We start from the raw sequence: 15314 nt of genomic DNA on the forward strand, positions 1-15314 counted from the left end.
GAAAGATAGTCGAGACTGACAGGTCGTATAGAGGATCGGAATGAAAACAAGTTGATCACAACAGTAGGAGTATTGGCCGTACAGCCTAAGACCTAGGCGTGTGAACCAGAGATCCCGGAGAGTTCGAGTTCAAATCTAAGGCAGTCTCCTAGTTATTTTTCGCCTCTTACAGCTTCGACGATGACGACGATGACGGCGGAGGCGCGACCATGTGCAAAATGACAACGACTTTCCGGAGCACTTTTTGCCATCGAGCCGGTCCAGCAAACCGATCGCAAACCGAACGCCTACTGCGGCTTTTACGTCCGCGACTGAGAGTCCCCGCGTCGCTCTAAACGTCGACGAATGCGCGATTTAGCTGAGAAGCAATTTCTATGCAGATTCGACGTCGCCTTGCCAGAGCCGTGCGCTCGTACAGCTGATTATGTTCGGTGATCCATGCACGGCGCGACGAATGATTACGCCGGCTTACGTTCCAGATGAAGCCCAGCTCTTTGATGGCGCGTCAAAGAAGAGGCGCGCGATAACGAATTGCCTCCTTTTCAGCCGGTTGATTTCAATTTAACGCTCGTATCAAGAAAAATGCCAGGCATTAATTCCGCCAATTGTGGGCTCCACACTCGGAGCGTTGCCCGGCCAGACGCGGGAGCGTCGTATCCTTCGTGCTCAATGCCTCGGTCATGAATTTTCGCGGAATACAGTCTGGAAATGTGTCTGGAGCCTTCCTTGCGTTATTTTGTCGCACGAACCGCGGCGTGACTCGCGTTTCGGCGGTCGTGGATACTTTTGGAGCCGTTTGATTTACGCAGGAACGGTGGTTTTGAAGCACCTATGTCTCCTCTCTTTCTCTCTCTCTCTCTCAAGAGTGCGATGTGACTCATGTCGAGATAGACGCTCGCGCCGCTTTTAGAATGAAGATGAATGGAGTCGGTCCGCGAAAGAATCATATTATCCGAGGGATAAGGATAAAGCGGGCGTGTTAACTTTCCGTTCGAGCGAGCATCGATGTGCCACTTAAAAGGGCACGTCCAGCAACCTTGCGGGAACATATAAGGTCCGACACGCGTATCGATGCGTGTAACCCACCAGAAATCGATAATAATGGCTGTCTCGCGATACCAATAGTGGAAATAAAATGCCCTCTCGCGCGTGTGCGACGGAGAAATTTATTTCCAGAGAGGAACACTGTAACGTATATACGTACTGGCTTTATGTCTTCAGACATCATTTTCTTTACTACGATAATACATAATTTCATTTCACGCTATTCAGCGTAATCAATATTTTTCACGTAATTACTTTTTACTTGTAAGATAGTAGGTACATCTTCTCGTGGAATAACCAAGCGGATAAAGCTACCAGATGAAAGCTGCGGAAGCTCCATGAGCCTTCATGGAATGCGCCCTGCTTTCGATTCCGTCTGCTTTTAGTTGTCCCGCATACGCCGCAGGTCGAAAGTTCATACGACTGACGTGGATTATTTCTGATCCGGAACAAACGCGCTTTTGGCATACCACAATGAATAATCATGCTCGGCGCAATTGTAATAATAGATTGGATATTAAACGCTTCGTGAAGCAAAGAGCAGGTCATCTCGTGCCACTAATAACAAAATAAGATTTTCATTTCCGTTTAATAGCTTACTCTGACAAATTTTCTAGACAGAAATCAACCTCTCGGATTAATTGACAGCTAGTTTATGAAAGAATAAATTTTTTTTAAATAATCGAGTCTCAACAATATCCAAAAAACGTGTCTGGGCTGTTGGTGACAGCGTTTCTTCAAGTCTCACTTGAACAAACAAGAAAAATCGGTCCCACGTTCACGATTACTAACGAGCAGCAGGATGATAATGGTACCAGTAATGGAGGATAATGGCATAATAGAGAACTTAATAATAATCTGCATGATGATCCTTAATCCCGCGAGAAACGGTAAATTGCACGCGGAAGACAATATCGGAACGAGCATGTGTACCCAGTGCACACCTCGGGTCTCCCCAAGTAGGGCAGATGGAAAAAGCAAAGGTCGCCGTATAAATAGCCGCGCGCGATACACCAGATCTGTGGGTGCAACACCCAATAGTAGTAGTCGAGTCGGACTCACACCGTAACGGCGGGTGTCGCCACGGTGCGTGCGTACACACACGCGTACGCATGGGGCATACCCGCGGAGCACCTTCTCGACTCGGATTCTGCCGTGCAGCGTGCACGCTGCGCCTTGCATTATGGACATGTTTACCGGGTTCGGCGATCGTTCTCTCCGCCGGGAAAACCAGACGGAGAAACATCTATACGTCGTAAACGCGCGCCGTGCACTTCCGGTTACGAGGGTCGCCTTCGCGCGCGCGACCCCTGGTCGCACCGGCGCGGCGATAGGGCGTCCGATTTTTCAGGCGACCGCGCGCCACGAGGAAGGCGCGACGATGGTGTTACGAGCGGGTTTCGCCTCGTTCCTGGATGTTACGGGGGGAAATTAATGGTGCGCGATGCCACGACTCGGCGTTTCAGCGCGCTTCCTGCTGTTGCTGCTCGCGAAAGGGAAATTGAGACCGCGCGCGCTGAAATGTCGCGAAGTGAAAGACACTTCGGGGAGAGTGTATGAGAAACGAAGGTGGGATATCGAGTGTCCCGGGGAACGTTTGATATGGCGATCTTGGTCAATGATGACGAGCGACCCCGAGGGTCGCTGGACGTTTGACGGTACCATTTGACAAGCGCGATTCTTCCGTTACGGTATTCGCCTGCATTCGATCGTCGCGATTTCCGTGAGGTAACCTTGGCGATCTAGAGCCTTCGGCGTAACTTGTTACTCTTTTTCACTTCCCGTCATTAACTTGAAAGTCATCCGACGCCAAAAGGTTCTCGGAATATCATTGAATTATCCCGTCGCCAACCGCCGCGCGAATAATGCGGCCCGCTCAGCGCGCACGTCTTCGCCTTTCGCGGGAAAGGCAGAAAGAAAAATAGGTAACCCACAAAGGAGCCAAGTTGTTGTCCAATCGGCCGAACATTCGCGCGAGTCATCGACATTGTCCTTCATTGTCGAGCGCATGACTAATTTTAAGGTTCGCGGCGACTCTTTTGGGCCCCGGCGAACGTTAATGCGCCGCATGGGGAACGCCGTGAACCCGCGCTAGTGGCCGATCGCGGGGTCCTTAGGACTCCCTTAGATGGCAGAGCTTTTTATTCGGAATTACCCGGCGGAGGCCGAGAACGATCACCCAGCAAGGATACACTTCCTATATATATACACACACACACACATACATACATATATACATAATACACATAGATACATACCATGTATATATAATATATATATATTAGCGCCGCCGTAACTCGCCGTATATGGCTTAAGGCATACTGGCTCGCGGGTCAACCGGTCGCAACGAGACCTACATTGGCCGCAGCATCTCAAGGTCACTTCCGAAATATCCGGTCACTGTTTCGAAACGCGCAAACACCATCGCTCGCGACTCGTACTTTCTCGCTACGCGGAGGGAACGCGCAGACCAAATTAGTGAAATAAATCGCACGGCTTCGGTCATCAAGCAGCCTATTTGGAGCCTTGCGAGTCTCTAATTGGAGATCCAATCAAACGTCACGTATTCCCTAAGTCCTCTAAAGGAAATCGTGACTTTGCTTGGACCTGAAGTTTTCTCAGCCTAATAGAGAGTCCATTCTCGGCGATTTACGAGCCGCGAAGCTATATGAGGGAGGAAAGCCGATGATAAAAGAGGATTCATGAAGCACTCGTGTATCGTTCTTAATTAAATAGTTAACAGTCATCATCGCGCAGGCAGAATTGGATCTCCGAAAGATCTGGTTCGTGCCGCTCTCGATACGGAGAACGAAGATCGATGTTCGATATTTCCTGAAATTATCTGCTCTCCCTAATAAGATCGGATGACTTTCACGTGAAGGAAACCGAGTGCCTTAACGAAGGTAAAAGATGGCTTGACAGAGCTCGGCGTCATTGTTTACTTATTCGCAGTCGATGATGCCTTCGCCGATACCAGTAATCACGCGGCGTTGATCATCATTGATTATTGGCATTCTGATTTTCATCGTGGTGCTCGCCCTCGGGTATCACTCATTCGCGCGTAACGCCGTGATTACACGTTCCGCGTTATTATCTCTTCGCTAAACTCTGCAATTTCGACCGGAGCAGCGTGTATATACCTCCGCCGTAATCGTTTTACGTCGGCGGGTTGCGGTGTGGACAAAGCGGCATGTTCGAGATTAAGAGTGCGAAACTGCATATACAGTTGCGGAATGCTCGCTGCGAATGATTACCGCGGAAATAGCTGCGCGCACCGTACACTTGTCCTTCGTTGCGTCGGTTTCTCATCAAGCGCGAATGGAGAGAAAAAGAGAGAAAGAGGAGGGAATACGGTTGAAGAATACCGAAATTCCTCAAAAACACTTTAGCCACACCGAAATTCGCGACACGGAAGTAAAAGTGGAAAAGAAAAAAATGCATTTTTAATCATGCAATACCAGAGAGATAAGATATTTTCCTGCGGCTGATCGGTTCGTCATTAGGCGCTCAGCCACACCGAAATTCGCGACACGGAAGTAAAAGTGGAAAAGAAAAAAATGAATTTTTAATCATGCAATACCAGAGAGATAAGATATTTTCCTGCGGCTGATCGGTTCGTCATTAGGCGCTCAGCCACACCGAAATTCGCGACACGGAAGTAAAAGTGGAAAAGAAAAAAATGAATTTTTAATCATGCAATACCAGAGAGATAAGATATTTTCCTGCGGCTGATCGGTTCGTCATTAGGCGCTCAGCCACACCGAAATTCGCGACACGGAAGTAAAAGTGGAAAAGAAAAAAATGCATTTTTAATCATGCAATACCAGAGAGATAAGATATTTTCCTGCGGCTGATCGGTTCGTCATTAGGCGCTCAGCCACACCGAAATTCGCGACACGGAAGTAAAAGTGGAAAAGAAAAAAATGAATTTTTAATCATGCAATACCAGAGAGATAAGATATTTTCCTGCGGCTGATCGGTTCGTCATTAGGCGCTCAGCCACACCGAAATTCGCGACACGGAAGTAAAAGTGGAAAAGAAAAAAATGAAGTTTTAATCATGCAATACCAGAGAGATAAGATATTTTCCTGCGGCTGATCGGTTCGTCATTAGGCGCTCAGCCACACCGAAATTCGCGACACGGAAGTAAAAGTGGAAAAGAAAAAAATGAAGTTTTAATCATGCAATACCAGAGAGATAAGATATTTTCCTGCGGCTGATCGGTTCGTCATTAGGCGCTCAGCCACACCGAAATTCGCGACACGGAAGTAAAAGTGGAAAAGAAAAAAATGCATTTTTAATCATGCAATACCAGAGAGATAAGATATTTTCCTGCGGCTGATCGGTTCGTCATTAGGCGCTCAGCCACACCGAAATTCGCGACACGGAAGTAAAAGTGGAAAAGAAAAAAATGAAGTTTTAATCATGCAATACCAGAGAGATAAGATATTTTCCTGCGGCTGATCGGTTCGTCATTAGGCGCTCAGCCACACCGAAATTCGCGACACGGAAGTAAAAGTGGAAAAGAAAAAAATGAATTTTTAATCATGCAATACCAGAGAGATAAGATATTTTCCTGCGGCTGATCGGTTCGTCATTAGGCGCTCAGCCACACCGAAATTCGCGACACGGAAGTAAAAGTGGAAAAGAAAAAAATGAATTTTTATTCATGCAATACCAGAGAGATAAGATATTTTCCTGCGGCTGATCGGTTCGTCATTAGGCGCTCAGCCACACCGAAATTCGCGACACGGAAGTAAAAGTGGAAAAGAAAAAAATGCATTTTTAATCATGAAATACCAGAGAGATAAGATATTTTCCTGCGGCTGATCGGTTCGTCATTAGGCGCTCATTACGAGAGGCGATATCGTCCAATTAAATTTCTGTTACAGAAACGTCGGTTACACGTTCGCTGCGGAAATATATGGTACCTACGGCCGCCTCTCAGCCTCGGCGGACCACCTGCGATCTCGCGGCTCTCCTCTCTCTCTCTTTCCCTCGAATTTCCCTTTTTTACCGGAAGCTATCAGGATTTCTTCGTAACGAGAGGAAGACCGGTATAAAAGCATGGCGATGTACTTTTACGAGCGTGGATAGCGTTACATTTCCCCGAGAGTTACATCGAGAGCCGACGTAATCGCGCTCGAGCATCGCAACGAATCGGCGCACTCGATTATTACGATAAACCGCGTCATCCGCCGGCCAGCCGGAAGCGGCGTGCCGAGGCTGCCACGTGCGTGTCACCGTACCATTCGCGAGCGGAGCGGTATCGTCTTTCGCGCGCGTGTACAAGCGGCCAATTAACTCGCCAAGAGTAGATGATCCGCTCTAATCTCGGTACCAGCTCTCGGAAAGGCACGCACCTGCGCTAGTTTCCCTCCTCCGATCGCGGGTGCTCGCGGGAGGTCCGCACACCCTTCAATTACGCTCGTGCGTTTCAACCTTTCCGTTCCTAATTGCCACGCGAAACCGCTTATTTTCGAAATAATGTTAATCCACCATCAAAACGCGATAAATCACCGTACGTGCGAACGTAAGCTGCGAGGCGATCGCGAAAATTAAGGATATCGATATCAGGATTTTGAAAGCTAAACTTGCATCACACTTGGCGGGAAGGATTGGCTCGTGCGGCTCACACGTTTTAAGAATCTACTTAAAATGCAGCACTTCGAATCCACGACGCGTTTATAACGAAACGCATCAGGACGATACGAAACGTTAGCGATCGTTCGATTTATTCAATTATTTACGCAATCCCACTGATAATATATCGGAATATCTCATATATATATAGAAATACAAGAAAAGGATTAAGAGACGGCCGTGCTGCCTTTTCCGGAGCACGCAACGCAGCTCGGCGGATTAATGGGTACACGCGGTCGTCATGATGACGCGGACGGACCGTGCTGTACGACCGGGGAAGAAAAATAAAGAGGAACGTAAAAGAGGGGAGACGAGGGAGAATCGTATGCGCGTCTTCATGGGCAGGCTTCTCGTCGGCAGGATGCATAGCGATAATTGGCGATGCCTTTAAGCATCGCCATAGCTCCGGGTGTACCTATTATACCTACCGCGGCGCGTGCATTATGACGAATGAACGTGCACACGAGGAGGACTCGTCCGTCTCTTCCTCTATATAACCGTCGCCGATTATGAGTGCGCTCTTTTATTACGAACGCGAAATTCTGTCTAGGCGATTGCACCAGTTGGCACGATATATATATTAGGGGTGTGATTTAGTTTTGAGGGTTTTTTTGCTCAAAAACGCATGTATTTAAATATGATAATGAATGAATACCTTAATCAAAATATTTTCCTTCGTTTTCTATAACTTTTTCCCATCTTTCTGGCAAGAGATGGATTCCACCACGATAAAATCACTCTTCTTTTCAGTTGATCCATTCGTCGACGAATTTTCGCACTTCTTCAAAACTATGAAAGTGTGTATCCTCTAAAGCGTGTTGCATCGACCGGAACAAATAATAATCGCATGGAGCAATGTCCGGAGAATACGCGGGGTGCGGTAAGACCTCCCATTCAAGCTCTAATAGTGTTTGTTTCACTGATAACGCAACGTCAGGTCGAGCGTTGTCACGAAGAAGAATCACTTTCCGTCCTTTACTCGCAATTGGTGGTCGTTTTTGGTCCAATGCTTGCTTCAACTTGTACAATTCGTGTCGATAACGATCAGCCGTGACAGTCTCATGCGGATTTAACAGCTCATAGTACACTATCCCACCAAATACAGAGCATTACTTTTGAACCGTGAATATTGCGTCTCGGAGTGGATGTTGATGGTTCGCCTGGATCCACCCATGATTTTCTGCGTTTCGGATTATCAAAATAGATCCACTTTTCATCCCCAGTAACAATCCGAGACAAAAGACTCTTCTTTTTTTGCCTGGCGATCAACGAAATGCAAATGTTCAAATGGCACTTTCTGATAATTGATGTCGAACCCATTTCCCTTCTTTCTGAATTTTTCCCATTTCATGTAAATGTTTGGTAACTGTTGTACGATCAACATTTGATGCTCTGGCAAATTCTGAAGTGGATCGTGTTGGATTTTCGTGCAATAATGCTTGCAAATCTGCATTTTCAAGCTTTCTTGGTTGTCCCGAGCGTTCTTTGTCCTTCACATCAGTATGACCACTTTTAAAGCGTCTAAACCAGTATTCACACGTCTTAATTGATGGGGCAGAATCACCACAAGTTTCCACAAGAATTCTATAACCGTCAGCCGCAGTTTTGTTTTGATTAAAAAAGAAAAGCAACGCATGTCGAAAATGCTGTTTCGGAAGTTGCATTTTTACGATGATATAAACACGACTGTTATTGCATCTATTGCTATAATGCTACTAAATGTCATGGATAATGTCAACACTGTAAGAAACAACAGTTATCGGAAACAGCTATTGGAACAAACTGACACTACAGCCATCTGTTGCAAAACCCTCAAAACTAAATCACACTCCTAATATATATTTCACATTGTTGAAATAATTTGTTAAAATAAAAGAGTCTCAGCGCAATCATTATTCTTTCTCTGCGAATTTTTATTGACAATTGTGTCCAATGATCGATCAATCATTGCGAAAATAATATCGCAGAGGATAGCACATTTTTCGCAATTTTTTATTGCCAGAAGTAACAAATCGAGATCATTATCCTATTTATTTATTCATTCGTCTTTTCGATTTTAAATCCACGTTAAGACGTTACAATGTCAAATTGCATTTTCGTGAAAAACGAGCCGTAATTTTCTCTTTCTCTCCCTTTATCCCGCAACGATATATAGGACAGATTATGCAATAATCCTCGACTAACTGTTAACGCGACGCGACCGCGTGCTTAGGTGGCAAAGGTTAAACGCCATCGATCGTCATCGCGGCCTCATCGTAATGTCTACCGACTTCTTACTTTGAAGTGAAGCGCGGTATCGTCTCGGAGCTATCTTATACCTAAGCCTACCACAGGTAGACCCGAGGTAGGATTTCAGAAAGGACGGCTCTCTTCCGGGTGAGACTACCACTACTACATGCTCTTCACCGCACCACCACCACCTCCCGCCTAAAGGGTTAAAACGTACCGCAAGAAACAGACCTTCGCGCGATGCTGCCGCGCTCGCTTCCTCTTCCCATCGCGATCTCCATTTCCCCGGGCAAAAAAGTCGCCGGTGCGCCGCAGACCGCGGTCGCCGGTCGTAGGTATGCTAAGCTAAGCGCAAGAAGCGGCGACGACGGCGGCGGTGGCCGCCGCCGCGGTCGGTCTCTCGGACAACCTCGAAGGTGGAAGGAAGCGGCGGAGGCAGAGCGAGCAGCGGCCAGCTAGGCGTGAGTCATCGAGGCGAGACAAGATCTCGGGTAAGGAGGCGGCCTTGATGCCGCGAAACTGTTCGCGATATCGAAACGCCGGCTCCGATCGTCGTCACGTCGCGCGCGCCGCTGGATTGTAAGCCGTTCGCCCCAACGAGAAGGATTGGGGCAGATCGGTCAGAAAACAGGGTGTTCGGAAGTTTCGGAACAGTGGAAGTTTCTCATTGACTCTCACGAGTCCTTAGTACATCATATCTCGCAGAATAAGGGTGTGATTAATTAATTAATTAATTAATTGATTCATTAATATATTATGAGAATATCACGTATTGTATACGGTATGACTTTGAAAAGTAACGGACGGAGGGACGTGTTATACCGAAACGCGCGGGTGTCTTCGGCCGGCGAGTTCAATGACCCACCCAGCCGATTGCGATCAATTAAAACGGCGAACCTGCTGCCTCAGTAATGCGCGATGTTGCGCCGCCGTGGTCTACCGGCGACGACGATGTCTTCATTCCGATCACGCGCGTTACAAGAGCGGCGAGAGGTGTGCCCCGCGGTTTTCTCGCTTGGCAGAAAACACGCAACCGACGAGCGAAATGAGCGTGGCGAAAAGAACCGGGCGTGAAATTCGTCTGAGTGGCGAGCGATAATTTGTTATGAATTAACACCACTCAGCACGTTAATATTCTTCCCTCTCCCGAAATCTTACTCGTGCGGAAATTGACACGTAGAATACTAATGAGCAAGGGAAGAGTAACTTCCGTTGACAAATTATTAGTATGTTTCTTCTGCTTGTCATCGATCGATTCATTTAATATCTATTTTTATAACGCTTTCCAATAATGTAAAATAGAAATAGAAAAATCCCAAATTGTAATTGCCAATTAATTTCCACGAATAGGTCAAGATTTTTCATGATTTCTTGATTTATCAAGGAAGGAATCGCGACCTCGGACATTACTATTCCCGATTTCGCGTCGCACCTTAAAACAATTCCAGAGTGTCACGCAAGCTTGATCCCATCTTTGGATTTGGCGATCTAAGCTGGACTAGGATGTCCTTGTGGGAGGCAAATCGCGAGGAATGTCCGCAGCCTTGCGCGCCGACGTGTGTCGGAAAACACCTGCGTTTTAGCGGCCTAGAGCGGCAGACAATCGTTTGCTGCCGGCCTTCCGCGGCGGCTCGTTGCGAAATCGTCATCGTTCCCAGCGCTAAGTACGATCGCGACGATAACGACGAGGCGGTTGCTATTAGCGTCTCTCTTCGTGCCGCTACATTTGCGATGCATGCATGAATAATTTAATGCGATGCCTATCCGGCATCGGTAGATTCAGAAGGGGGATCACGAAGGCTGTACCGATCTTCGCAGGTCTGATTAACTTTTTCCAGAATTTACCAAATACGTACGATAAAAATTTTAGAAAGATGTCACATCGTGGAATCGCATGGAATGATGACTGGCAATTAAAATGGTGGGATTATAATATGCAATGATTTTCATGTATGTAATTATGGAAAATAAATTTGCAGATTTTGTAATAAGAATCATGTGTGTTCAATTAAACGAAAATTTTTCTTACGTGAATAAAAATAACCACGCCAGTATTTCTTATATATATAAAGCTGACGTCTGTGGAGTAATTTCTGATGTGTCTCTCGATTGACGCCACCCGTGGCGCAAGAAGATAAAAAAAATCCCGGGATCAGGGGAAGGGTGCGTGGAAAAAGCGGGCGCTACCAAAGAAAGACCCGTTGCCACCGTTGGTACCGTCAGCCGAATGGAAAAATCGGACATCGAATGGGCTCATTACCGATTCGGCATGTGAATTGCTCAATTTGCAGCTGCAGGAGCGCGGACGTGCCCACCTGGTATAAATGCAGGGGGAGCGGAAGGAGGATGGGCAAGAAATTGCATCGATTGCGGAGCACGCTGGCGAAATTATGTTTATGTGCTGCTTAATAATATCATATTGAAAATGTTTTAATGTAATTAATTAAGCATTGTTCATTTCTGACATCTAAACAGAACATGTTCAGATAATTTAAATATTAAATAATACTATATAAATAATGCAATAAAGAGTTTTTTATTTTATTAAATTAATATGTCATGAAAATATTTGGATAAGTTTATTTTCTTGAATTGTACACGCGCGAGTTGTGTATAAATTCGCGAAATACGTATGCCAATCTGTTTGAAACTTTTACTTCACAACAGATTTATTTGATCGGTAGCTCGCTCGATGGTTAATTCCTAACACTCACTCGCCACGAGCATGGTGGTTTTTCAATCGATATCTAGATTCTTCAAACACTCCTGTATATATTCTTCAAAACGCGTATCAAGATTAATCTCCAGTCGATAAAAGATTTACGTGCGAATGCAGTAACGGCAATATGAAACCTCATCGCACCTAATCAATAAATTATTTAGATATTTGAAAATGTTATCGCGCAAGAAAAATCTGATTCCCAATCAATCCAATTCTGATCGATAATATAGCAAACGTTGCATCCGAGAAAGAACCAATTTGGCGCTCGATTGATCGACCGAGCAAGACAGTCGATAATGCAGAGAGCACAGCTCACTTTTTCGTACGTATATCAATTTGTCTGCGGAAGTATGAAAAACAAGGAACAAAAATGAAGATCACTCACCCCTCGCAGACTCGAGGCGTATCTTCCCTCGTGGATAGCAAATCTTCCCTTCAGCCCTTTGTTGATTCCTTATTCGCACGAGATGACTTGTCGCGTCCCAGCAAACACAGAATATAACTATTATACAGGGTGTCCCGGGTTTTAACCGACAAACTGCGGGAGCATATTCTACTAGTGGAAATAAGAAAAAATTCTTATATCGAGTTTGCTTAGAAATGCTTTATTACAAAGTTATAAACCAATATTGAAAAGAAATATCAGATAAGTAACAACGGAACATAGTCTAGAATTTGGAAGGTCGAAGATGTTTATGTTATGTGTATTCATGTTCACTAGCAATTACTATCAGAATGCCAAAAGTGTTTTCAAATGAGGAATACACTGATATTCATTTCGTGTACGGATTCTGTGACGGAAATGCACGAGCTGCCGTACGAGAGTATCGACGTAGATTTCCTAACAGGAGAGTACCAGATAGATTTAAAGCAACGAATTACTAATTCAGCTACTGAGATGCAACAAAATTTTCAGGAATGTCGTACTGTAACAAATTCTGTACTACGTCGATGTCTAGCTTGTATCGATGTGCAAGGACAACATTTTGAAATGCGTCACTAAATCATTGCGTAGATAATTTTTATTTTTGTGAAAAAATCCGTTACTTATCTCATATTTCTTTTCAATATTGGTTTATAACTTTGTAATAAAACATTTCTAAGCAAACTCGATATAAGAATTTTTTCTTATTTCCACTAGTAGAATATGCTCCCGCAGTTTGTCGGTTAAAACCCGGGACACCCTGTATATCTCAGAAGTAACACGTAATATAACAGTTGTTATACACTATTAATATTAAGGCTACATAATTTCCTTTTATAACTGTAATATTACTTTGTTTTAAAACTTTATTATAACTGTGTTATTTCTTGGTTATAATAATATAACAGCAATATAAATTGAACATAACACGTGATATTACAAATGCTATATTATTATTACTTTGATGTTATACAACGTGTTATATAGAGATGTTATATTCATTTTATATTATATATATTATAACATGAATATAACATATATATTTAAAATGTTGCCTCTTTTCGTTGTTGGTATCCTTACGTTCTTTTCAGTTCTTGCTGGTTCTTTCATCGTGTCAGCGTGTTGTTGCGTGGTATGGAAGTGCTCTCTTTATCCAAGGTAATCCTTAATTTCTAACATTGATTAAAAGTATTATTATAAAGACTATTTGTGCATATATTTTTACTAGTATTCTTTAACTTATTGCAGTTAACCTATGTATATGTAATTAAAATGGTGTAGTAGGTTATGTATGCAAAAGTCACATTGCAAGAATACAATACCGGTCGTCTTCACTTCTACGGAACATTTAGAAATGCTTATCATTATCAAATGTACACAACTCTAAAGATTGATAATGAAATTAAATATTTCTAAATGCTCCGTAGAAGTGGAAATGACGGCGTTGCATTCTTGCAATGCGACTTTTGCATCTATTACCATTTTACATATGCATAGATTAACTGCAATAAGTTAAAGAATACTGGTAAAATTATATGTACAAATATTTAGTTTTCTTTATAATATAATACTTATTTTGAATACTTTTAATATTAATGTTACTGTTAGAAAAGATTACCTTGGATAAAGAGAACGCTTCCATAACATGCAACAACACACTGTGTATATTTTATATGTATATGTTTAGAGTGCAAAATATAATGATTAAATATTTATATTTTTCCCTTTCCTCTGGAAAAACTGCATCATTATAATAACTATAGCGTGATTGTTATTGTATATGTTACTGTATTAACTTATATATTTTATACATACTAATTCCAGGAAAGGTCTTTGAATTAATTTCGAGCGAAAGCAAATGAAATAGTTTGTTCTCGCTTAGAATTAATTCAAAAACCTTTTCTGGGATTAGTATGTATAAAATATATATTTTCATTCTACAGTTACTATTCAGTTACAAAAAATATAACAGTAATATAACAATTACATAATTTACATCACGATTATATATATGTTATATAATTATTCGCTAACTTTGTTAAGAGTATATAACGTGTTACATACGTATTATATTCACGTTATATAATTGTAACATGTGTGAGTAGGAAATTACTACTAACGTGTATATAACCTAGTACATCTATGTAATATTGCGTGTTACATTCCGTTTTATTACGGTAATGTAATAGTTATATACCCGTGTTTGCTGGGGTGTATCTTCTGAAATAAATTCACGATAATTCATTTCTGAATTACGAGTTCACTTTATGACTATTCAGATATTTAAATCAGTTATCTGTTGACCGTAAACATGGAAAATCTGATATATATAGTCCTTGAATTCAATCGGGAAGAGAACACCATACGTTCTTATATCTTAATATCTCAATTTGTATTCACCTTCGCAATATGGTGTAGGATGCATAAAACACTGCTCATTTACACTTATGCAATTGGATCGCCAACAGCTCGAGGGTCAATGTAAGCGCAATTTTTCTCAGTGGACCTTGAATTTTTCATTGGGATTAAAATATATTATACTTTTTCGATCCGCCATATTGATTGATTGTACGACGACCCAGTGAGAAATAATTCGTCGATTGACGTCGAAACGATGCCGAATCGATGTCGAAACCGTCAAATCAACGTCGATTCGACATCGTTTCGACGTCGATCGACGAGTCATTTCTCACTGGGGATTGCGGTGTTTCCAAGGTTAGCAAATTGATCGAGTTATTTCTTGAATTCTACGTTAAGTGACTCGAGGTGATTTAAACGTTGTGATTACCGGCAATACGATCGCGACGCAATACCTCATTTAGAATCTCGTAACGCGTAATGATACGAGGCATTATTAAGAATTAATTCGCGAGTGACGAACTGCCGTCGTTTGCGCGCGAGTAATCATCATTGTTCTAACTTGTGCGCGGCGCGGCGGTTACATTTGAATGTAAATTGTGCGCATGCGTGGGCACTCGACGCGCAAATATTGTTCCAAAAATCACTTCTTTTAAGATGATTTAAGTTGATCGAAAATATTGCAAAATCTTTATAGTAGACTTATTTTAAGCGCTTGCTTTTAGAAGAATTAAAGCAGTTACATTAAATTATAATATTTGTAGGGTCCATACATATCTGGTTGAGCTTGAACTATTAGTTAATACACATCCAATTTTAATGGTATACACACATACATACATACATACATACATATATATATTAGCCATTCACAACATTCAAATACATATATTA

Source organism: Ooceraea biroi, chromosome 3, assembly GCF_003672135.1.
Source record: "Ooceraea biroi isolate clonal line C1 chromosome 3, Obir_v5.4, whole genome shotgun sequence".
Lineage (NCBI taxonomy): Eukaryota > Metazoa > Arthropoda > Insecta > Hymenoptera > Formicidae > Ooceraea > Ooceraea biroi.